Raw genomic sequence first — 20,787 nt, 5'->3', positions numbered from 1 at the left:
TTGTACACAGGGGCAGTATTATAGTAGTTATATTCTTGTACATAGGGGCAGTATTATAGTAGTTATATTCTTGTACATAGGGGACAGTATTATAGTAGTTATATTCTTGTACATAGGAGCAGTATTATAGTAGTTATATTCTTGTACACAGGGGCAGTATTATAGTAGTTATATTCTTGTACATAGGCGGCAGTATAATAGTAGTTATATTCTTGTACATAGGGGCAGTATTATAGTAGTTATATTCTTGTACATAGGAGCAGTATTATAGTAGTTATATTCTTGTACATAGGAGCAGTATTATAGTAGTTATATTCTTGAACATAGGAGCAGTATTATAGAAGATATATTCTTGTACATAGGGGGAAGTATAATAGTAGTTATATTCTTGTACATAGGGGCAGTATTATAGTAGTTATATTCTTGTACACAGGGGCAGTATTATAGTAATTATATTCTTGAACATAGGGGCAGTATTATAGTAGTTATATTCTTGTACATAGGGGCAGTATTATAGTAGTTATATTCTTGTACATAGGGGCAGTATTATAGTAGTTATATTTTTGTACATAGGAGCAGTATTATAGTAGTTATATTCTTGTACATAGGGGGCAGTATTATAGTAGTTATATTCTTGTACATAGGGGGCAGTATTATAGTAGTTATATTCTTGTACATAGGGGCAGTATTACAGTAGTTATATTCTTGTACATAGGAGCAGTATTATAGTAGTTATATTCTTGTACATAGGGGGCAGTATTATAGTAGTTATATTCTTGTACATAGGGGCAGTATTATAGTAGTTATATTCTTGTACATAGGGGGCAGTATTATAGTAGTTATATTCTTGTACATAGGAGCAGTATTATAGTAGCTATATTCTTGTACACAGGGGCAGTATTATAGTAGTTATATTCTTGTACATAGGGGCAGTATTATAGTAGTTATATTCTTGTACATAGGGGACAGTATTATAGTAGTTATATTCTTGTACATAGGAGCAGTATTATAGTAGTTATATTCTTGTACATAGGGGGCAGTATTATAGTAGTTATATTCTTGTACATAGGGGGCAGTATTATAGTAGTTATATTCTTGTACATAGGGGCAGTATTACAGTAGTTATATTCTTGTACATAGGAGCAGTATTATAGTAGTTAAATTCTTGTACATAGGGGGCAGTATTATAGTAGTTATATTCTTGTACATAGGGGCAGTATTATAGTAGTTATATTCTTGTACATAGGGGGCAGTATTATAGTAGTTATATTCTTGTACATAGGAGCAGTATTATAGTAGCTATATTCTTGTACACAGGGGCAGTATTATAGTAGTTATATTCTTGTACATAGGGGCAGTATTATAGTAGTTATATTCTTGTACATAGGGGACAGTATTATAGTAGTTATATTCTTGTACATAGGAGCAGTATTATAGTAGTTATATTCTTGTACACAGGGGCAGTATTATAGTAGTTATATTCTTGTACATAGGCGGCAGTATAATAGTAGTTATATTCTTGTACATAGGGGCAGTATTATAGTAGTTATATTCTTGTACATAGGAGCAGTATTATAGTAGTTATATTCTTGTACATAGGAGCAGTATTATAGTAGTTATATTCTTGAACATAGGAGCAGTATTATAGAAGATATATTCTTGTACATAGGGGGAAGTATAATAGTAGTTATATTCTTGTACATAGGGGCAGTATTATAGTAGTTATATTCTTGTACACAGGGGCAGTATTATAGTAATTATATTCTTGAACATAGGGGCAGTATTATAGTAGTTATATTCTTGTACATAGGGGCAGTATTATAGTAGTTATATTCTTGTACATAGGGGACAGTATTATAGTAGTTATATTTTTGTACATAGGAGCAGTATTATAGTAGTTATATTCTTGTACATAGGGGGCAGTATTATAGTAGTTATATTCTTGTACATAGGGGGCAGTATTATAGTAGTTATATTCTTGTACATAGGGGCAGTATTACAGTAGTTATATTCTTGTACATAGGAGCAGTATTATAGTAGTTAAATTCTTGTACATAGGGGGCAGTATTATAGTAGTTATATTCTTGTACATAGGGGCAGTATTATAGTAGTTATATTCTTGTACATAGGGGGCAGTATTATAGTAGTTATATTCTTGTACATAGGAGCAGTATTATAGTAGCTATATTCTTGTACACAGGGGCAGTATTATAGTAGTTATATTCTTGTACATAGGGGCAGTATTATAGTAGTTATATTCTTGTACATAGGGGACAGTATTATAGTAGTTATATTCTTGTACATAGGAGCAGTATTATAGTAGTTATATTCTTGTACACAGGGGCAGTATTATAGTAGTTATATTCTTGTACATAGGCGGCAGTATAATAGTAGTTATATTCTTGTACATAGGGGCAGTATTATAGTAGTTATATTCTTGTACATAGGAGCAGTATTATAGTAGTTATATTCTTGTACATAGGAGCAGTATTATAGTAGTTATATTCTTGAACATAGGAGCAGTATTATAGAAGATATATTCTTGTACATAGGGGGAAGTATAATAGTAGTTATATTCTTGTACATAGGGGCAGTATTATAGTAGTTATATTCTTGTACACAGGGGCAGTATTATAGTAATTATATTCTTGAACATAGGGGCAGTATTATAGTAGTTATATTCTTGTACATAGGGGCAGTATTATAGTAGTTATATTCTTGTACATAGGGGCAGTATTATAGTAGTTATATTTTTGTACATAGGAGCAGTATTATAGTAGTTATATTCTTGTACATAGGGGGCAGTATTATAGTAGTTATATTCTTGTACATAGGGGGCAGTATTATAGTAGTTATATTCTTGTACATAGGGGCAGTATTACAGTAGTTATATTCTTGTACATAGGAGCAGTATTATAGTAGTTATATTCTTGTACATAGGGGGCAGTATTATAGTAGTTATATTCTTGTACATAGGGGGCAGTATTATAGTAGTTATATTCTTGTACATAGGAGCAGTATTATAGTAGTTATATTCTTGTACATAGGGGGCAGTATTATAGTAGTTATATTCTTGAACATAGGGGCAGTATTATAGTAGTTATATTCTTGTACATAGGAGCAGTATTATAGTAGTTATATTCTTGTACATAGGGGGCAGTATTATAGTAGTTATATTCTTGAACATAGGGGCAGTATTATAGTAGTTATATTCTTGTACATAGGAGCAGTATTATAGTAGTTATATTCTTGTACATAGGAGCAGTATTATAGTAGTTATATTCTTGTACATAGGGGCAGTATTATAGTAGTTATATTCTTGTACATAGGGGGCAGTATTATAGTAGTTATATTCTTGTACATAGGGGCAGTATTATAGTAGTTATATTCGTGTACATAGGGGCAGTATTATAGTAGTTATATTCTTGTACATAGGGGGCAGTATTATAGTAGTTATATTCTTGTACATAGGAGCAGTATTATAGTAGTTATATTCTTGTACATAGGAGCAGTATTATAGTAGTTATATACTTGTACATAGGGGCAGTATTATAGTAGTTATATTCTTGTACATAGGAGCAGTATTATAGTAGTTATATTCTTGTACATAGGAGCAGTATTATAGTAGTTATATTCTTGTACATAGGGGCAGTATTATAGTAGTTATATTCTTGTACATAGGGGGCAGTATTATAGTAGTTATATTCTTGTACATAGGGGCAGTATTATAGTAGTTATATTCTTGTACATAGGGGCAGTATTATAGTAGTTATATTCTTGTACATAGGGGCAGTATTATAGTAGTTATATTCTTGTACATAGGGGGCAGTATTATAGTAGTTATATTCTTGTACATAGGAGCAGTATTATAGTAGTTATATTCTTGTACATAGGGGGCAGTATTATAGTAGTTATATTCTTGTACATAGGAGCAGTATTATAGTAGTAATGAGAATCAGAAATTCTCATTATTGATTTCATCTCCTAATGATCTCTAAAGGGTACTTCACACATAGCAAGATTGTTAGCGAGATTGCTGAAACGTCACAGGTTTTGTGACGCAACAGCGATCTCGCTACGTGTGACACATAGCGGCGGCCGGCCCCCGCTGCGATATCGCTGATAGTGTTCGAATGTCCTTGGCCATTTTTTGATCGTTGGTGTCCACTGGCCAGCATGCATCGCTGTGTTTGATGCCATAACAGCGACGAGCGACCTCGTTGGCGTCGCAGAACTCAGGGACGCAGGCATGATTTTGCGTTGTCTTTTCAAGGCCCCCTCAGCTCCGATTGGTGGTCTCAAATTAGGATCTTTGTAGCGTTTCCTTTTATAGGTCAACTATCAATTATATGCAGTCATAACATTTAACATGTACAGTTATAATAATCGCGTGTTCCCGTGTCAGTGACTGTGGATCCACGAATAAATAGTGCACTAGTGACTCAGACAGGGACGCTGAAGCAAACCGCGTAGTGATCGCGCAGTGGTGGCCACCCATCGGAGCAGAGGGGCGTGGAAAAGGCAACGCTGAAGCACGCCAATTGAGGTCTGAGTCGTCAGAATAGCTGCTGTGTGAAAAGGTCCCAACGATTGCCGAGGTCGTTATACAGATCGCCGTATCGTTGCTGCATCGCTGGTGAGTTCTGTCTGTTTGGCAGCTCACTAGTGACCATTTAGCGACGCACCAGCGATCCTTACCAGGTCGTATTGTTGTCGGGATCGCTGGTGCGTCGCTTAGTGTAATGGTACCCTAAAGGTACCGTTACATTTAGCGATGCACCAGCGATCCCGACAACGATATGACCCGGTCAGGATCGCTGGTGCATCGCTAAATGGTCACTAGTGAGCTGCCAAACAGGCAGAACTCACCAGCGATGCAGCAGCGGTCGGCGGTCGTCACTTACCTGTCACACGCAGTGAAGGTGACGTCTTCCACCCGCGTCCATGGAGTCACTCGTCGGCGCCAGCAGGAAGCCGACAACGAGAAATGGACCAGGACGATCTCACGCGATCAGCGATATCCAGCGGGGAGCCGGGTCGGAGGTAAGTGTCACATGTAGCGAGATCGCTACCGATATCGCTGTTGCGTCACAAAATCGGTGACGCTTTAGCGATCTCGCTATGTGTGAAGGGGGCTTAGGTCTACATCCATCTTAGGATCAGTGGAGAGTCCCTGATATTTGGTCATTGTTCTTCTTGTACCTGTTTACCGATCTGCTCTTTACGTTAAAGTGTCACCCGCTGGGGTGCATCCATATATGTGAATGGTGCTGTGTGGCTTCTGTGTGCTTTACATCAGAAAACTCCCCCTCTGACTATGGATTCTTGGAGTCAGCAAACATTTACCTGTTTACATAGCAACACACAATTAGGGATGTGGCTGTACATTATCAGACTCCGTATGGAGCTGACCACTGGAAGTATCACTAATATGTATTGTTAAACTGCGCTGATGATAATCCAATAGACAATAGGAGACCAGATGCGGTATGGACGCGGTTTGTGGTTTGTCCTGATGAAGAGGTATGATCGCCTCGAATCATGTTGACAAATAAAACCGCACCTATACCGCATCTGCTCTCCTACTATATATTGGATTTTCGGCGGCACAGTTTTACATTAAGTTTCATCTCCAAGTTTGAAGTTTGCATACTATCTGTTTGGTGGAGCTGCAGCAACATTTTTTCTTACAAGCTAACAAAGGGGTTGTGACTTTCATAAATCCCCTAGGTGAGCAAATCCCATTTTAGTCTTTCTTTTTTAATCCAGATACGACCCTATTGCTCTTATTATCATTCCAGTTTTTATTTACACACATAATATGTATTGTTGGATTATTCCATTTTGTAGCAGGAAACTGGTGATGATCCTTGGACCAACAAATGTCTTCCCCCAAATCCTCAATAAACTCACCCCCCATAAAAAAGCACAAGAACAACAATGGCACCAAAAAGTCTGCCTCATTGTCAATCATTTGCCCATGCTCCTGTGCCTGTTATAGCTGTTTTGATAAGAGTAGGGAGATATGGAGCCACCAGACATCCCCGGTGATGCTTATCTCTGAGAAAGAAGAGATTTGATAAAAGCCAACCCTTCTCATCAATGCTGCTCCTCATGTTAGATAACCAGGAACAAAAACAATAATAGAGTAATTAGAGTTGAGCAAAACGAGTCGGTCAAATTCATAAGTCGCCGACTTTCGCTGAAGTCGGGTTTCATGAAACGAAACCCGATCATAGCGTGAGTTCGGCCACGAGGTCGGTGACCAGAGCGCCAAAGTCGCGTTTCAAATGATGCTTCCAGCGCCCTTTTTCAGCCAATGATGGAGGACGCACACTGTGGGCAACGCGATGACATAGGCATCGGTCACCGCCATCTTTGAGAAGGGCATGCAAGTGATTGGCTGGCTTTGTGTGGCGTCACAGGGGCTATAAAAGGGCGTGAACGCCGACCGCCATCTTACTTATGGCGATCCCAGGATAGGGAGAGCAGCTGCTGATTCTGTAGGGAGAGCGTTAGGCAGGGAAGAAGAACCAAAAAACTGCTTCTGCTGGTAGCGATTTCCACTTACAACACAACACTTTGTGTGCAGTGACAGGGGAGGATATATTTTTGTGCATCAGCTCTGTTGGTTATTAGGCTGCCTTATAAGGGTCCCTGATAGCTGCATTGCTGATTGCACACTGCTGTGCAAACTGCTTTTTTAAAAGCAAAAATTATTTTCTTCCTCTTTTCTGCAGTTACCAAACGTTCATTTTTCCACCCTTTTGTGTGCAGCAGTCCTGCTTATTAGGCTGCCTGCTGCCATTCTTGGACTGAGAGCATCATTGTCAGCCTCCTAAAATCTCAAGGGAGATTCAAATTCTCCCCAATACTATATACACCTTGTACTTTGTCATACACCAGCCTATTTCAGCCTGTTAAATTGAGGTGTAATCTCTACTGGGCCTGAGATAATAGTTCAGCCTCCTAAAATCTCAAGGGAGATTCAAATTCTCCCCAATACTATATACACCTTGTACTTTGTCATACACCAGCCTATTTCAGCCTGTTAAATTGAGGTGTAATCTATAGTGGGCCTGAGATAATAGTTCAGCCTCCTAAAATCTCTAGGGAGATTCCAATTCTCCCCAATACTATATACACCTTGTACCTTTTACCTATTTACATATACACTGCACAGTACTGCTGTATAATGCCATCAATGCTGCTTCCTTTGAACATACAGTATGATGCATAGACACAGGAAAGCAGGAATCCCTCATGTTTGTGTGCGAGACATGGGAGATATCATAGGTTATTCTCCACCCACTAGCTCAGAGACAACTAAAAATTATAAATTCAGCCTGCAGAGCGGAAAGCTAGAGAAAAAATACAAGATACCAGTGATATGATGACCAAAAATGGTTATTCCTAATGTACACACACAGCACTGCTTATTCTGAAAAGTCAGAACTTTTTACAGCCAGTTTTCAACTTCTGTTTGGTGACCCCTTGTAGGCAGAAGTTCATTCCGGGTTGTGATCTTCGGATATTACTTTTTCTTACTGTGCTGCCTTTTAACCTTGCATCTAAAGAAATAAGATAAGTGACATATTCAGCAAAATATCACAGTGAAAGATCTGCTCTTGGTGGGTTAAGACTTCTACTTTTTCTTTTACTGTAGGACATGAAGTGACGACCCAAATGGGCACCACCAGTTCGATCCCAGTTCCAATTGGTTTTACCCCTCAAATTTCTACTTTGTGTTGTGCCTCTTAAAAGAGCCGCTCCTATGGCAGAAGAATCATCTCATGTATCAATCAGAAAACAAGACCGATGGGCCCAGATGATGGGAGTGATGTCCTTAATGAAACTTTATGGTAAAAGTCCAACTCATTCTAGACATCCCATCTGCTTCCCCCTCCGACCACTGTCCAGTCCCATTTTAGGGCTCAGCTGGTTTACTATGCAGGAGCTTCAATGAATGGCTCCCGGGAGGGATGCTTTGTCTCTTCCAGTGGGACATCCTCCTCCCCCGATCAGGAGGACAATGGGACCAAAAGGGCTTCAATGAAAAGCTATTAACAAGGGGTAATTCCCTATGTAAAGAAGATATGCAAGTCCTTCTCCTTCATTCCATCTATGGTCCTAGTAGGTGCAGGTTCCACTTTTAGGACCCTCTGCAATGATGAAATTATGGATCCAATGACATAAGTTCGCCAGCTTATGACCATCACCATCTCCATAGACCACAGCGGAGAGGTGGCTGCGTGCTGGGCCATCTCCATTGAAGTCTATAGGCGTTGTGAGGAGAGCTAGCCCTCTGTGTAATCCTATGGAGACTGCGAATAAGGATCACTGCACCCTGTTCTCATTAGGAGAGGGTCCCGCAGGTGGATGTGACATAAATATTTAAGGTGGGAATACTTTCAGAATGTCTTTGGCATGTCATAGAGATAGGTATACTGAGGTCACTCGCTGTCACCCATCCCTGTAGACTGTGAGCCCTCGCGGGCAGGGTCCCCTCTCCTTATGTACTTGTGTGTCCCTTGTCTTACACATGTTTATTATACTTGTCTATATTTCCCCATTTCACATGTAACGCGTCATGGAATAAATGGCGCTATATAAATGCATAATAATAATAATAATAATAATAATAGAAGCGCCGGGTCGAGATCTGCTCTTCTCTAAAGATTCCTTATTATGCCCGCCTTTTTGATTGGTGGTGGTCTGGGTGCTGAGACCCCCATCAAACCTGACCTGTCTCTAAAGGTTTCCTGAAAGTCCAGTTACAATTGTAGATCTATGAAAAGATCCTTTTGCTTTACTGATTTTATAATAATTGTCCTAATTTATGTGTTACATTATATCTTCCGCTCCAATCATATCCAAAGCAAGTGTTTCCCAAAATGTGACCCCTCATCCTTTATTTTCCACATACATGTGTGGTATGTATATGGGGCAGCCCAGCGATCCTCGAACACCTCTAATAGCGTGACCCGGCACTAGTCACAAAGCGATTGCCAATAAGCAATTACCACTCTGCAAATTTGTTCCATCCATTTTCTCATTGGGTGATTTTTTTTTTTTTTTTTTTTAATTTTCGCTTTTTCTTTTCTTTTCGCAGAGTGAAAACTTCTGTATCCAGCTGAGATAAAACACAAGGTTTTCTGCACTGTGCCCGGCCAGTGACCTCTAAGCAAAGGGGGTGAGCGGAGGTGATGGAGGAGCTGTCAGCGCCCTCTCATTATCTAGATGGATGGGATGCAATGGACTGTCATTTAACCCCATGGTTCGTGTTGGTTGAAGGATGGCTGACTTTCTTAGGATGTGAGAAACACTCATCCTTTGATTCCGCAGGTTGATATTAATTATATTTTTTAAATGGCACCAACATATTCCAAAGCATCAGACATGGCCGCTCGCTGTTTGCTCTGCACTACAGGCTATGTGCGGTAAATGTCTGTTCAGTCCTGGCAGTGGATTTACGTTGGGGACATCATCACTAGAGGGATATTTTTTGGAGCTGTCACTTGGCACTAGATACAAGTGCTTCTCATAAAAATCATCGAAAAGTGAATTTATTTCAGTTCTTCAATACAAAAAGTGACTCTCCTCTATTCTATAGAGTCATTACACAAAGAGTGATCCATTTCACGTGTTATATTTCTGTTAATGTTGATGATTATGGCTTACAGCCAATGAGAACCCAAAAGTCATTATCTCAGTAAATTAGAATACTTTATAACACCAGCTTGAAAAATGATTGTAAAATCCGAAATGTTGTCCTACTGAAATGTATGTTCTGTAAATGCCCTCAATACTTGGTCGGGGCTCCATGTGCATCAATTACTGCATCAATGCGGTGTGGCATGGAGGCGATCAGCCTGTGGCAGTGCTGAGGGGTTATGGAAGCCCAGGTTGCTTTGATAGCAGCGTTCAGCTCGTCTGCATTGTAGGGTCTGGTGTCTCTCATCTTCCTCTTGACAATACTCCATAGATTCTCTATGGGGTTAAGGTCAGGCGAGTTTGCTGCCAATCAAGCACAGTGATACTGTTGTGTGTACACCAGGTATTGGTACTTTTGGCAGTGTGGACAGGGGCCAAGTCCTGCTGGAGAATGACATTTCCATCTCCATAAAGCTTGTCGGCAGAGGGAAGCATGAAGAGCTCTAAAATGTCCTGGTAGACGGCTGCGCTGACTTTGGTCTTGATAAAACACAGTGGAGCTACACCAGCAGATGACATGGCTCCCCAAACCATCACTGATGGTGGAGACTTCACACTAGACCTCCAGCAGCTTGGATTGTGGCCTCTCCACTCTTCCTCCAGACTCTGGGACCGCGATTTCCAAATGAAATGCAAAATTTATTTTCATCTGAGAACAACACCTTGGACCACTGACAACAGTCCAGTTCTTTTTCTCCTTGGCTCAGGTAAGACGCTTCTGGCGTTGTCTATTGCTCATGAGTGGCTGACACAAGGAATGTGACACTTGTAGCCCATGTCCTGAAGACGTCTGTGTGTGGTGTGAAGCAATGACTCCAGCAGCAGTCCTCTCCTTGTGAATCTCCCCCAAATTTTTGAATGGCCTTTTCTTAACAATCCTTTCCAGGCTGCGGTTATCCCGGTTGCTTGTGCACCTTTTTCTACCACACTTTTTCCTTTCACTCCACTTTCCATTAATCTGCTTGGATACAGCACTCTGTGAACAGCCGGCTCCTTTAGCAATGACCTTTTGTGGCTTCCCCTCCTTGTGGAGTGTGTCAATGACTGCCTTCTGGACATCTGTCAGGTCAGCAGTCTTCCCTATGATTGTGGAGCTACTGAAACAGACTAAGGGACCTTTATAATCTCTTAGGAGCCTTTGCAGGTGTTTAATGTTAATTATTCTAATTTACTGAGATAAAGACTTTTGGGTTCTCATTGGCTGTAAGCCATAATCATCAACATCACCAGAAATAAACACGTGAAATAGATCACTCTGTGTGTAATGACTCTATAGAATATAGGAGAGTCACTTTTTGTATTGAAGAACTGAAATAAATTCACTTTTTGATGATATTCTAATTTTGTGAGAAGCCCCTGTAGATTGAGTCTGTCGAACCGTGTTCATACTACGACAAAACAAGAAGGTGATATGGCTACATCTCATCATGAGACTCCTTCTTGTTGTGTTAAGATTCCATAATAACAGGGTCTGTACCACAGGACTGGCGTATAGCAAATGTGGTGCCAATATTCAAAAAGGGGACAAAAACTGAACTTGGAAATTATAGGCCAGTAAGTTTAACCTCAACTGTGGGTAAAATCCTGGAGGGTTTTCTAAGAGATACTATACTGGAGTATCTGGAGAAGAATAACCTCAAGACCCAATATCAACATGGGTTTACAAGGGACCGTTCCTGTCAGACTAATCTGATAAGCTTTTATGAAGAGGTAAGTTCTGGACTGGACCAAGGGAATGCAGTGGACGTGGTGTACATGGACTTTTCAAAAGCTTTTGATACGGTGCCACACAAAAGGTTGATACATAAAATGAGAACAATGGGGATAGGGAAAAATATGTGTAGGTGGGTTAAGAGCTGGCTCAGGGATAGGAAACAATGGGTAGTTATTAATGGAGCACACTCAGACTGGGTCACGGTTAGCAGTGGGGTACCACAGGGGTCAGTTTTGGGCCCGCTTCTTTTTAACATATTTATTAATGACTTTGTAGGGGGCATAGAGAGTAGAATTTCAATATTTGCAGATGACACTAAACTCTGCAGGGTAATCAATACAGAGGAGGACAATTTTATATTACAGGAGGATTTATGTAAACTAGAAGCTTGGGCTGATAAATGGCAAATGAGCTTTAATGGGGATAAATGTAAGGTCATGCACTCGGGTAGAACGAACAAGATGTATAATTATGTGCTTAATTGTAAAACACTGGGCAAAACAGTCACTGAAAAAGACCTGGGTGTATGGGTGGACGACAAACTCACATTTAGTGGCCAGTGTCAGGCAGCTGCTGCAAAGGCAAATAAAATAATGGGATGCATTAAAAGAGGCATAGAGGCTCATGAGGAGAACATAATTTTACCTCTATATAAGTCACTAGTGCGACCACACTTAGAATACTGTGTACAGTTCAGGTCTCCGGTGTATAAGAAAGACATAGCTGAACTGGAGCGGGTGCAGAGAAGAGCGACCAAGGTTATTAGGGAACTAGGGGGTCTGCAATACCAAGACAGGTTATTACACTTGGGGTTATTTAGTTTGGAAAATCGAAGGCTTAGGGGTGATCTTATTACAATGTGTAAATATATGCGGGGACAATACCAAGACCTTTCTAATGATCTTTATACTCTTAGACCTGTGACAGGGACAAGGGGGCATCCTCTACGTCTGGAGGAAAGAAGGTTTAAGCATACTCACAGACGCGGATTCTTTACTGTAAGAGCAGTGAGACTATGGAACTCTCTGCCGTATGATGTTGTAATGAGTGATTCCCTACTAAAATTTAAGAAGGGACTGGATGCCTTTCTTGAAAAGTATAATATTACAGGGTATATACACTAGTTTCCTTAATATTGCGTTGATCCAGGGAGCTAGTCTGATTGCCGTATGTGGAGTCGGGAAGGAATTTTTTTCCCCAATGTGAAGCTTACTGTTTGCCACATGGGTTTTTTTTTTGCCTTCCTCTGGATCAACATGTTAGGGCAAGTTAGGATAGGATATGGGGTGAACTAGATGGACTTACAGTCTTCCTCCAACCTTAATAACTATGTTACTATGTTATTATGTCCAACTGTACCCCCCAAAAAAACACTTTTTTGATAATAAACCCTCTATACATCATTCCCAACAGATTACTTTCTCTACACAATATAGTCCACAATTCCATGATGTAGTGAGCATTATCAAAAAATACTTACCCATTATAAATTAGGACACCAACATTCTTTCCAGTGCTTTTGGCAGATATTTTGCTCCCGCACTTGGCTCCATTCTGTTCCCCAGTTTATTTGTATCCCCATCTGGAACAACTACGGAAAGGTTTTTTTCCAGATGTGGCAGTCATAAATGTCTTTCTTATGATCATGTAATAAAATGTTACATCTTTTTCTACAAATAAAACGTTCAATATTTATACTTTTATTAATTGTAATACCACCAGGGTTATTTATTTAATAGATTGCACATCCTGACGAGTACAATATGGGGGATGCACCATTGGAGCATTGAAAAACCGCATCAGATGCCACATGTCTGATGCGTCTCAGCGGTGAACAGGCCCGCTGCTTCACAGCATTTTTCTCAAACACATGGGGGAAATCGATCTACTTTTGTATTTAGAGCACTAGAAAAAATGCATAAACCTCATAGGGGAGGAGATTTTAGATGAAAGGTTCTCAATAGTAAATCCTTCTAGATCTTTACCCTTAATACCAGATATCCTTCAGGTCTTCACATTAGACCTGACCTGATTCTACAATATAATTAATGGGATTTTTATTCATTCTTCTTATAACTCTCCTGATCTTGCCGGTATCTGTCATACCGATAATCTTACATCTTTCTCCTACATACAGTCATGGCCAAGAGTATTGACACCCCTGCAATTCTGTCAGATAATACTCAGTTTCTTCCTGAAAATGATTGCAAACACAAATTCTTTGTTATTATTATCTTCATTTAATTTGTCTTAAATGAAAAAACACAAAAAGAATTGTCCTAAAGCCAAATTGGATATAATTCCACACCAAACATAAAAAAGAGGGTGGACAAAAGTATTGGCACTGTTGGAAAAATCATGTGATGCTTCTCTAATTTGTGTAATTAACAGCACCTGTAACTTACCTGTGGCACCTAACAGGTGTTGGCAATAACTAAATCACACTTGCAGCCAGTTGACATGGATTAAAGTTGACTCAACCTCTGTCCTGTGTCCTTGTGTGTACCACATTGAGCATGGAGAAAAGAAAGAAGACCAAAGAACTGTCTGAGGACTTGAGAAACCAAATTGTGAGGAAGCATGAGCAATCTCAAGGCTACGAGTCCATCTCCAAAGACCTGAATGTTCCTGTGTCTACCGTGCGCAGTGTCATCAAGAAGTGTAAAGCCCATGGCACTGTGGCTAACCTCCCTAGATGTGAACGGAAAGGAAAAATTGACAAGAGATTTCAACGCAAGATTGTGCGGATGTTAGATAAAGAACCTCGACTAACATCCAAACAAGTTCAAGCTGCCCTGCAGTCAGAGGGTACAACAGTGTCAACCCGTACTATCCGTCGGCGTCTGAATAAAAAGGGACTGTATGGTAGGAGACCCAGGAAGACCCCACTTCTTACCCCGAGACATAAAAAGCCAGGCTGGAGTTTGCCAAAACTTACCTGAAAAAGCCTAAAATGTTTTGGAAGAATGTTCTCTGGTCAGATGAGACAAAAGTAGAGTATTTTGAGCAAAGGCATCAACACAGAGTTTACAGGAAAAAAAAGAGGCATTCAAAGAAAAGAACACGGTCCCTACAGTCAAACATGGCGGAGGTTCCCTGGTGTTTTGGGGTTGCTTTGCTGCCTCTGGCACTGGATTGCTTGACCGTGTGCATGACATTATGAAGTCTGAAGACTACCAACAAATTTTGCAGCATAATGTAGGGCCCAGTGTGAGAAAGCTGGGTCTACCTCAGAGGTCATGGGTCTTCCAGCAGGACAATGACCCAAAACACACTTCAAAAAGCACTAGAAAATGGTTTGAGAGAAAGCACTGGAGACTTCTAAGGTGGCCAGCAATGAGTCCAGACCTGAATCCCATAGAACACCTGTGGAGAGATCTAAAAATGGCAGTTTGGAGAAGGCATCCTTCAAATATCAGGGACCTGGAGCAGTTTGCCAAAGAAGAATGGTCTAAAATTCCAGCAGAGCATTGTAAGAAACTCACTGATGGTTACCGGAAGCGGTTGGTCGCAGTTAATTTGGCTAAAGGTTGTGCAACCAAGTATTAGGCTGAGGGTGCCAATACTTTTGTCTGGCCCATTTTTGGAGTTTTGTGTGAAATGATCAGTGTTTTGCTTTTTGCTTCATTCTCTTTTGTGTTTTTTCATTTAAGACAAATTAAATGAAGATAATAATACCAAAGAATTTGTGTTTGCAATCATTTTCAGGAAGAAACTGAGTATTATCTGACAGAATGGCAGGGGTGTCAATACTTTTGGCCACAACTGTATGTATGTGTTCGCTGTCCGGTAGCAGTACATAGATGCCATATGGCAGGATATTATATGCACTATATGATGTTATGATTTAGAGGGGTTTTTTTGGCAAAAATAGTGTTGCAGTATTATGAGTTTAAGATTTCATTCAGACGTCTGATTTTTTTTTTTTATGTACAAGGAAATCGAACCAATAATTCTGATCAGAGTTTGGTCCGTGTGTCTTCTCCAATCTGTCAGTCTGTGAAAATCGGACCACAGTCAGATCCATTGACTTCCATTGCTGACTTTGATCTAATAATTGGATCAAAATCGCACATATCTCCGATTTTTTCCCCGGATCACTCGGTTCGTGAGTCAGTTATCAGAAATGTTATTTTTTTCCGTTGTGGATGATGAGGGTTCTTGTGAGATAAGAAAGCCCGTGGAATCTGCCATATCTCAGTTTCTCCATACACTGAGTGTGGGTTTTACTGTGATTTGCAGATTAACCCTGTTATCTCCACAGCAGGAAGGAAACACTTTTTCTTCTTCTCTCCCAGAATTGTTCCGAGGTGGCAGCAACCACGGACGTCTCGCTGTAAACCCACAACGCGACAACGTGACTTAGTTGCTCTTGCGTTTCTTTGTTTTCATGGCCCAGGCCTAGAATGATGTGGCTTTTTCCGGACGTCCAGCCTGTCACATCTCATCCTGTCTTTCTCAGGTTGTCTCCCAGTTATGTCGTATCATTTGCCTCGGCGGCAGTAACATGAGGAACCATTGCTGTAGGAACAGAAGTTTGCAACAAAGCCTCTGCGGTCACAGTCATTTCCTCTCCAGCCCAGGTAATAGGAGACACGTTCTGCCTGAGGTGTTCTTCATTGTCTCAAGTCAAAGGGATCAGTCGGATCTCCGCTCCATAGTCTCCCGACACAAAAAGTGCAATGTAACTCCTGCAGATCTTAGGGTTGTAAGTTCAGTTAAAGGGAATTTATAGTCTCCATTTACTTAAAAATGACAAATATTTCCTTTTATTTATTTCATTATTTATCAGTCTATTTTCATATACTTCATTACCTTATTTTCCTTCCCTCTCTCCCAAACACCATGCTGCAGCGCTGATTTACCTGCCTAGTTCAAGGACCCTAAGAATCTGCTTTCAGCTACCAATACCAGGTCTGCCGGCCCTAATCCTGTCCTCCCTCTACCTGAAGCCGAATCTCTCCAAACCTGAACTTCTCGTGTGTCCCCCGCTAGTAACCTTCCTACAGTATACCCAATATTCCAATCACCTAGGGTGGCTCCCCAGCAGCACCCTCTCTGTCTTGGTTTTATATTTGATACACAACTTTTCTTTATTCTCTAGATCTGATCACTCGCCCATGTCGCCCGCATCCATCTCCAGAATCCGACCTTTTCTCACCTTTGAAACTTCAAAAACTCTTACTATCGCTCTTATGCACTCTCGGACTACTGCAATTCTCTACTGATCGGTCTCCCTCTTACCAAACCTTCTCCTCTCCAGTCTGTCCTGAATGCTGCAGCCAGGATCATATTCATATTCAGATCTGTTCAGCCACTACAGCGGTGCCTCCATCCTGTGCCAGTCATTGCACTGGTTACCCATCCATTACAGAATACAATTGGTGGAGAAAGGTTGAACTTAAAGGACCTAAGTCTTTTTTCAACTTATGCAACTACTTACCTTTCTCACCCACAAAGCGCTCCACAGTTCTGCCCACCCTACATCATATTGCCATCTCTGTCTATCACACTATCCATGATCTGCGCTCCACAATTGATAATCCAAAACTCCATTTCCATCTGCAAGACTTCTCTCGTGCTGCACCTGTTTTCTAGACTGCACTACCTCATACGATCCGACTAATACCTAGAACCCGCATTTTTAATCAAGCTTTAAAAACACATCTCTTTAGGCAGATCGATCACCTCACTGTCATGATCTCAGTGCGGGTTTGACTCGCACACGTGGGGTTAATGTCTGGAACCAGTGCTGATGACTGGCATTTCTGGGGTTAAAGGTTTGTGATCCCAGTGCAGGCTTACCTGCACACCTGCGGCTATGATTGTGGCCTCTCCCTGGTTCTGGGAGAGGCTTCTTATAGCCTCAGGATGCTCCCATCCCCCGTCAGTTATACTTTCGCCCTTGGCATTGTGTTGTGACCCCTGAGTGTGTTCGTGCTGTGTTCTGGTGGCTTGATTCTCTGTGTACGATTCGGTCTGTTCTCTGGATATTACTTTGGTTTCTGCTTGGTACCTTCTATGTCTGTTTGGTTTTGACTTCTGCTTGGCCCTGACTATCCGTTCTGTCTCATCCCTGGTACTTTACTGATATCTCTGTGTATGACCTCCATTTTGCCTGACTCTGAGTATTTCTGTATAGTGTCCTGCCATCTCTGAAAGCAGGACGCTAAGTCCCGCCCCCTTGCAATCACATGACCCTAGGTCCTGTGTCTGCTTGCTAAACTTCAGCGTCCACAGGTCCTGTGTATCTGTACTTTCCGGCTGTACCTGACAGTGCGGGTGAGTCCCTGCTCAGCGGAGGCTGCACGCCGGCGCTGACAGGATCCTGACACTCACTTCACCAATCTAATTTTTCCCTGTTCCATCATTGTATACTGTAGGTCCTCAGAATCTGCTCCCTCCCGTTCATCTGCCTCCACATCCTCCATGCACCCATTAACACTTGATAACTGCACATACACAGACAGTGGCTGATGACGGATCATGCAGCATTATTTATTACACTGATGGCTGCACCATACATGACAAGCGCTTTATACCTATTGTGTCCCCCTATATCCTCATAGATTGTGATCAGCGATCAGCAGGACCCTCACTCCTCATGTAACTGGCGAACTCTGTGTTAGGCTGGGATAACACATGCAAGAAACTCGGCTGAGGCCCGCATGCTAATACCCGGCACTAGGATCGGAGCCTGCGGCCGCATGGCAATACATGAAGCCGCACGCTCCGGTCCCGAGAGTCGGCAGCAGATTAACATGCCAGACTCGGCCGAGTTTCTTGCATGTGTGATCCCGGCCTTACTTTGTGATGTCTTTATTGGCGCTGCAGAAATAACATTATTATTTTTTCAGCTTCTGCCCAGCAATAATCCCACTTTATGTACAAACAATGTGAGTACAGGACTTTCCCTGCCTGGGATCGAGGAGGGAAGCAGAGAAGCTCAGACGGGGAAAGTCCTGTACTCACATTGTTTGTACATAAGGTGGGATTATTGCTGGGCAGAAGCTGATAGATTCTTAGGAAGCTTGAGCGAGGCAGGTAAAGCAGCGCGGCAGCATGGTGCTTGGGAGAGATAAAAGCAAAGGGATGTAAAGAAGTAAAGAAGTATATCACTAAAATGTACAGTATATCTCAACCAAGGCTGAACAATAATTAAATAAAAAAGCTTTATCTTTAAAGGAATTTTCCCATCTTAGTATTGATCGCTGCAATATGTTATCATACAATGATCGCTAGGCATCTAACCTGTGAGATACCCACCAATCATAGGGATAAATGCCCAAATTGCCAGCGTAGCATTGTACCCTATTGACAGCTTTTCACTGTACGGCAGCGCTCCACCCAGCTGCGCAGGAACCTGCAGAATTGTCGCATTCACTAGCACAGTGGGAAGTCATGAGCGTCGTGTGCAGAGGAAAAACGTAAAATATTACTGCATTCCCTTTGTTCTCAAGATCAGGGGCAGACATACCATTGGTGCTACATAGGCAGCTGCACAGGGGCCCAAGAGGTAAGGGGGCCACTGCCAGCTCCAGTGCAGGTGGAATTGTGAATTGTGAAGAACTATTGGACTGCAAAGAGCCCTATTCTGGTCTTGCACAGGGGTCCTCTTCTATTTGTGTCCGCTCCTGCTCAGGATTGGTGGGATGTTGTATCCCAGAGATCTTTAACTGATGACATCCTAGAGATATGTCATGACTTACTGAGATAGAAATATCTACTTCCGTCACAGTAATAGATATTGTCTCTCCATGAAATGACCGCCCGTTCAGCATCTGCTTATTGATAGCAACCAATGAGAAGAAGCAGTGCTGCAGTTTAAAGTATTAGGCTGGAGTCACACTAACCTGCGCAAAATACGGTCAGTATTTTACATGCGTAATACGGATGACAGACCCCTAAACAGTGCTCCGTATGTCATCCGTAATCAAGGTGTGGTCGCGTATTTTGCGCATGTCAGCATCCGTATGTAATCCGTATGGCATCCGTATGGCGAGATTTTCTCGCAGGCTTGCAAAATGGACATATAATGGAGCCCTATGACAGTTTTAATAAAGAAATGAAAGAATAGATATAGACACATAGAATGCATATATATATATATATATTCTATGTGTGTATATCTATTCTTCCATTTCTTTATTAAACCTGTCAGTGTGAGTTTACTGTATAGCGCACTGAATTGCCGGCTTTGCTAAAAGACACCTGGTGCGTATTTCTCGCAAGTCACATGTGTGCTCCGTGTGTAATCCGTATGTTTTGCGCACCCATAGACTTGCATTGGCGTATTACGGCCGTAGTACGCTGACAATCGCAGCATGCTGCGAGTGGCACGGAGCGTAGGATACTGAGGAGAAATATACGCCTGGTGCGAGGGACCCCATAGAGAATCATTGGTCCGTGTCTCATGCGTGCTTTTTGCGCCTCTCACTCTCCCGTATTCCTCGCCAGTGTGACCCCGGCCTAAGAGCTAGAAACAGGAAGATGAGAGACACCAGACCCAACAATGCAGACGAGCTGAAGGCTGCTATCAAAGCAACCTGGGCTTCCATAACCCCTCAGCAGTGCCACAGGCTGATCGCCTCCATGCCACGCCGCATTGATGCAGGAATTGATGCAAAAGGAGCCCCGACCAAGTATTGAGTGCATTTACTGATCATACATTTCAGTCGGACAACATTTCGGATTTTAAAATCATATTTCCAGCTGGTGTTATAAAGTATTCTAATTTACTGAGATAATGACTTTTGGGTTTTCATTAGCTGTAAGCCATAATCATCAACATTACCAGAAATAAACACATGAAATAGATCACTCTGTGTGTAATGACTGTATAGAATACAGGAGAGTCACTTTTTGTATTGAAGAACTGAAATAAATTCACTTTTTGATGATATTCTAATTTTGTGAGAAGCCCCTTTATGTATCAGATTCTGTTACCAGCTCGCTCTAGAAAATTGTCCAAACCGGGTAGATTGTAGTGAACTCTCAACCTTGAAAAATATCAGCTCTGTAAATGTTTTAAAATTTATTTTAAACACAACATATTTGATAGCAAGCAGAGATCTTGAAAATTGCAAAAAAAAACAAATTCCCCTGTTCATCAAGCAATTTTGGCACAATTCATAATTCACAAAAGTTTTGCAAATTTTGGTGTTTTTACTCCAATCCTGGCCCATTTTGGAAAAGTGGGAGTAGTGGGTGCACAGCCGACAAATTCAGTATATTGAATTGTGACAAAAATGTACGCCGGTTCCCGTGACTGTAATACATTTCTGGGGGCGGTGCACGGCAGCGAAAGATGCACCAAATTTATTAAGAGGTGCATACGTGAATTTTGTGCACCTTACGCC

Source organism: Dendrobates tinctorius, unplaced genomic scaffold (genome assembly GCF_039654945.1).
Source record: "Dendrobates tinctorius isolate UK_male_01 unplaced genomic scaffold, ASM3965494v1 ptg000070l, whole genome shotgun sequence".
NCBI lineage: Eukaryota > Metazoa > Chordata > Amphibia > Anura > Dendrobatidae > Dendrobates > Dendrobates tinctorius.
Note: the sequence above shows the minus strand (reverse complement) of the source record.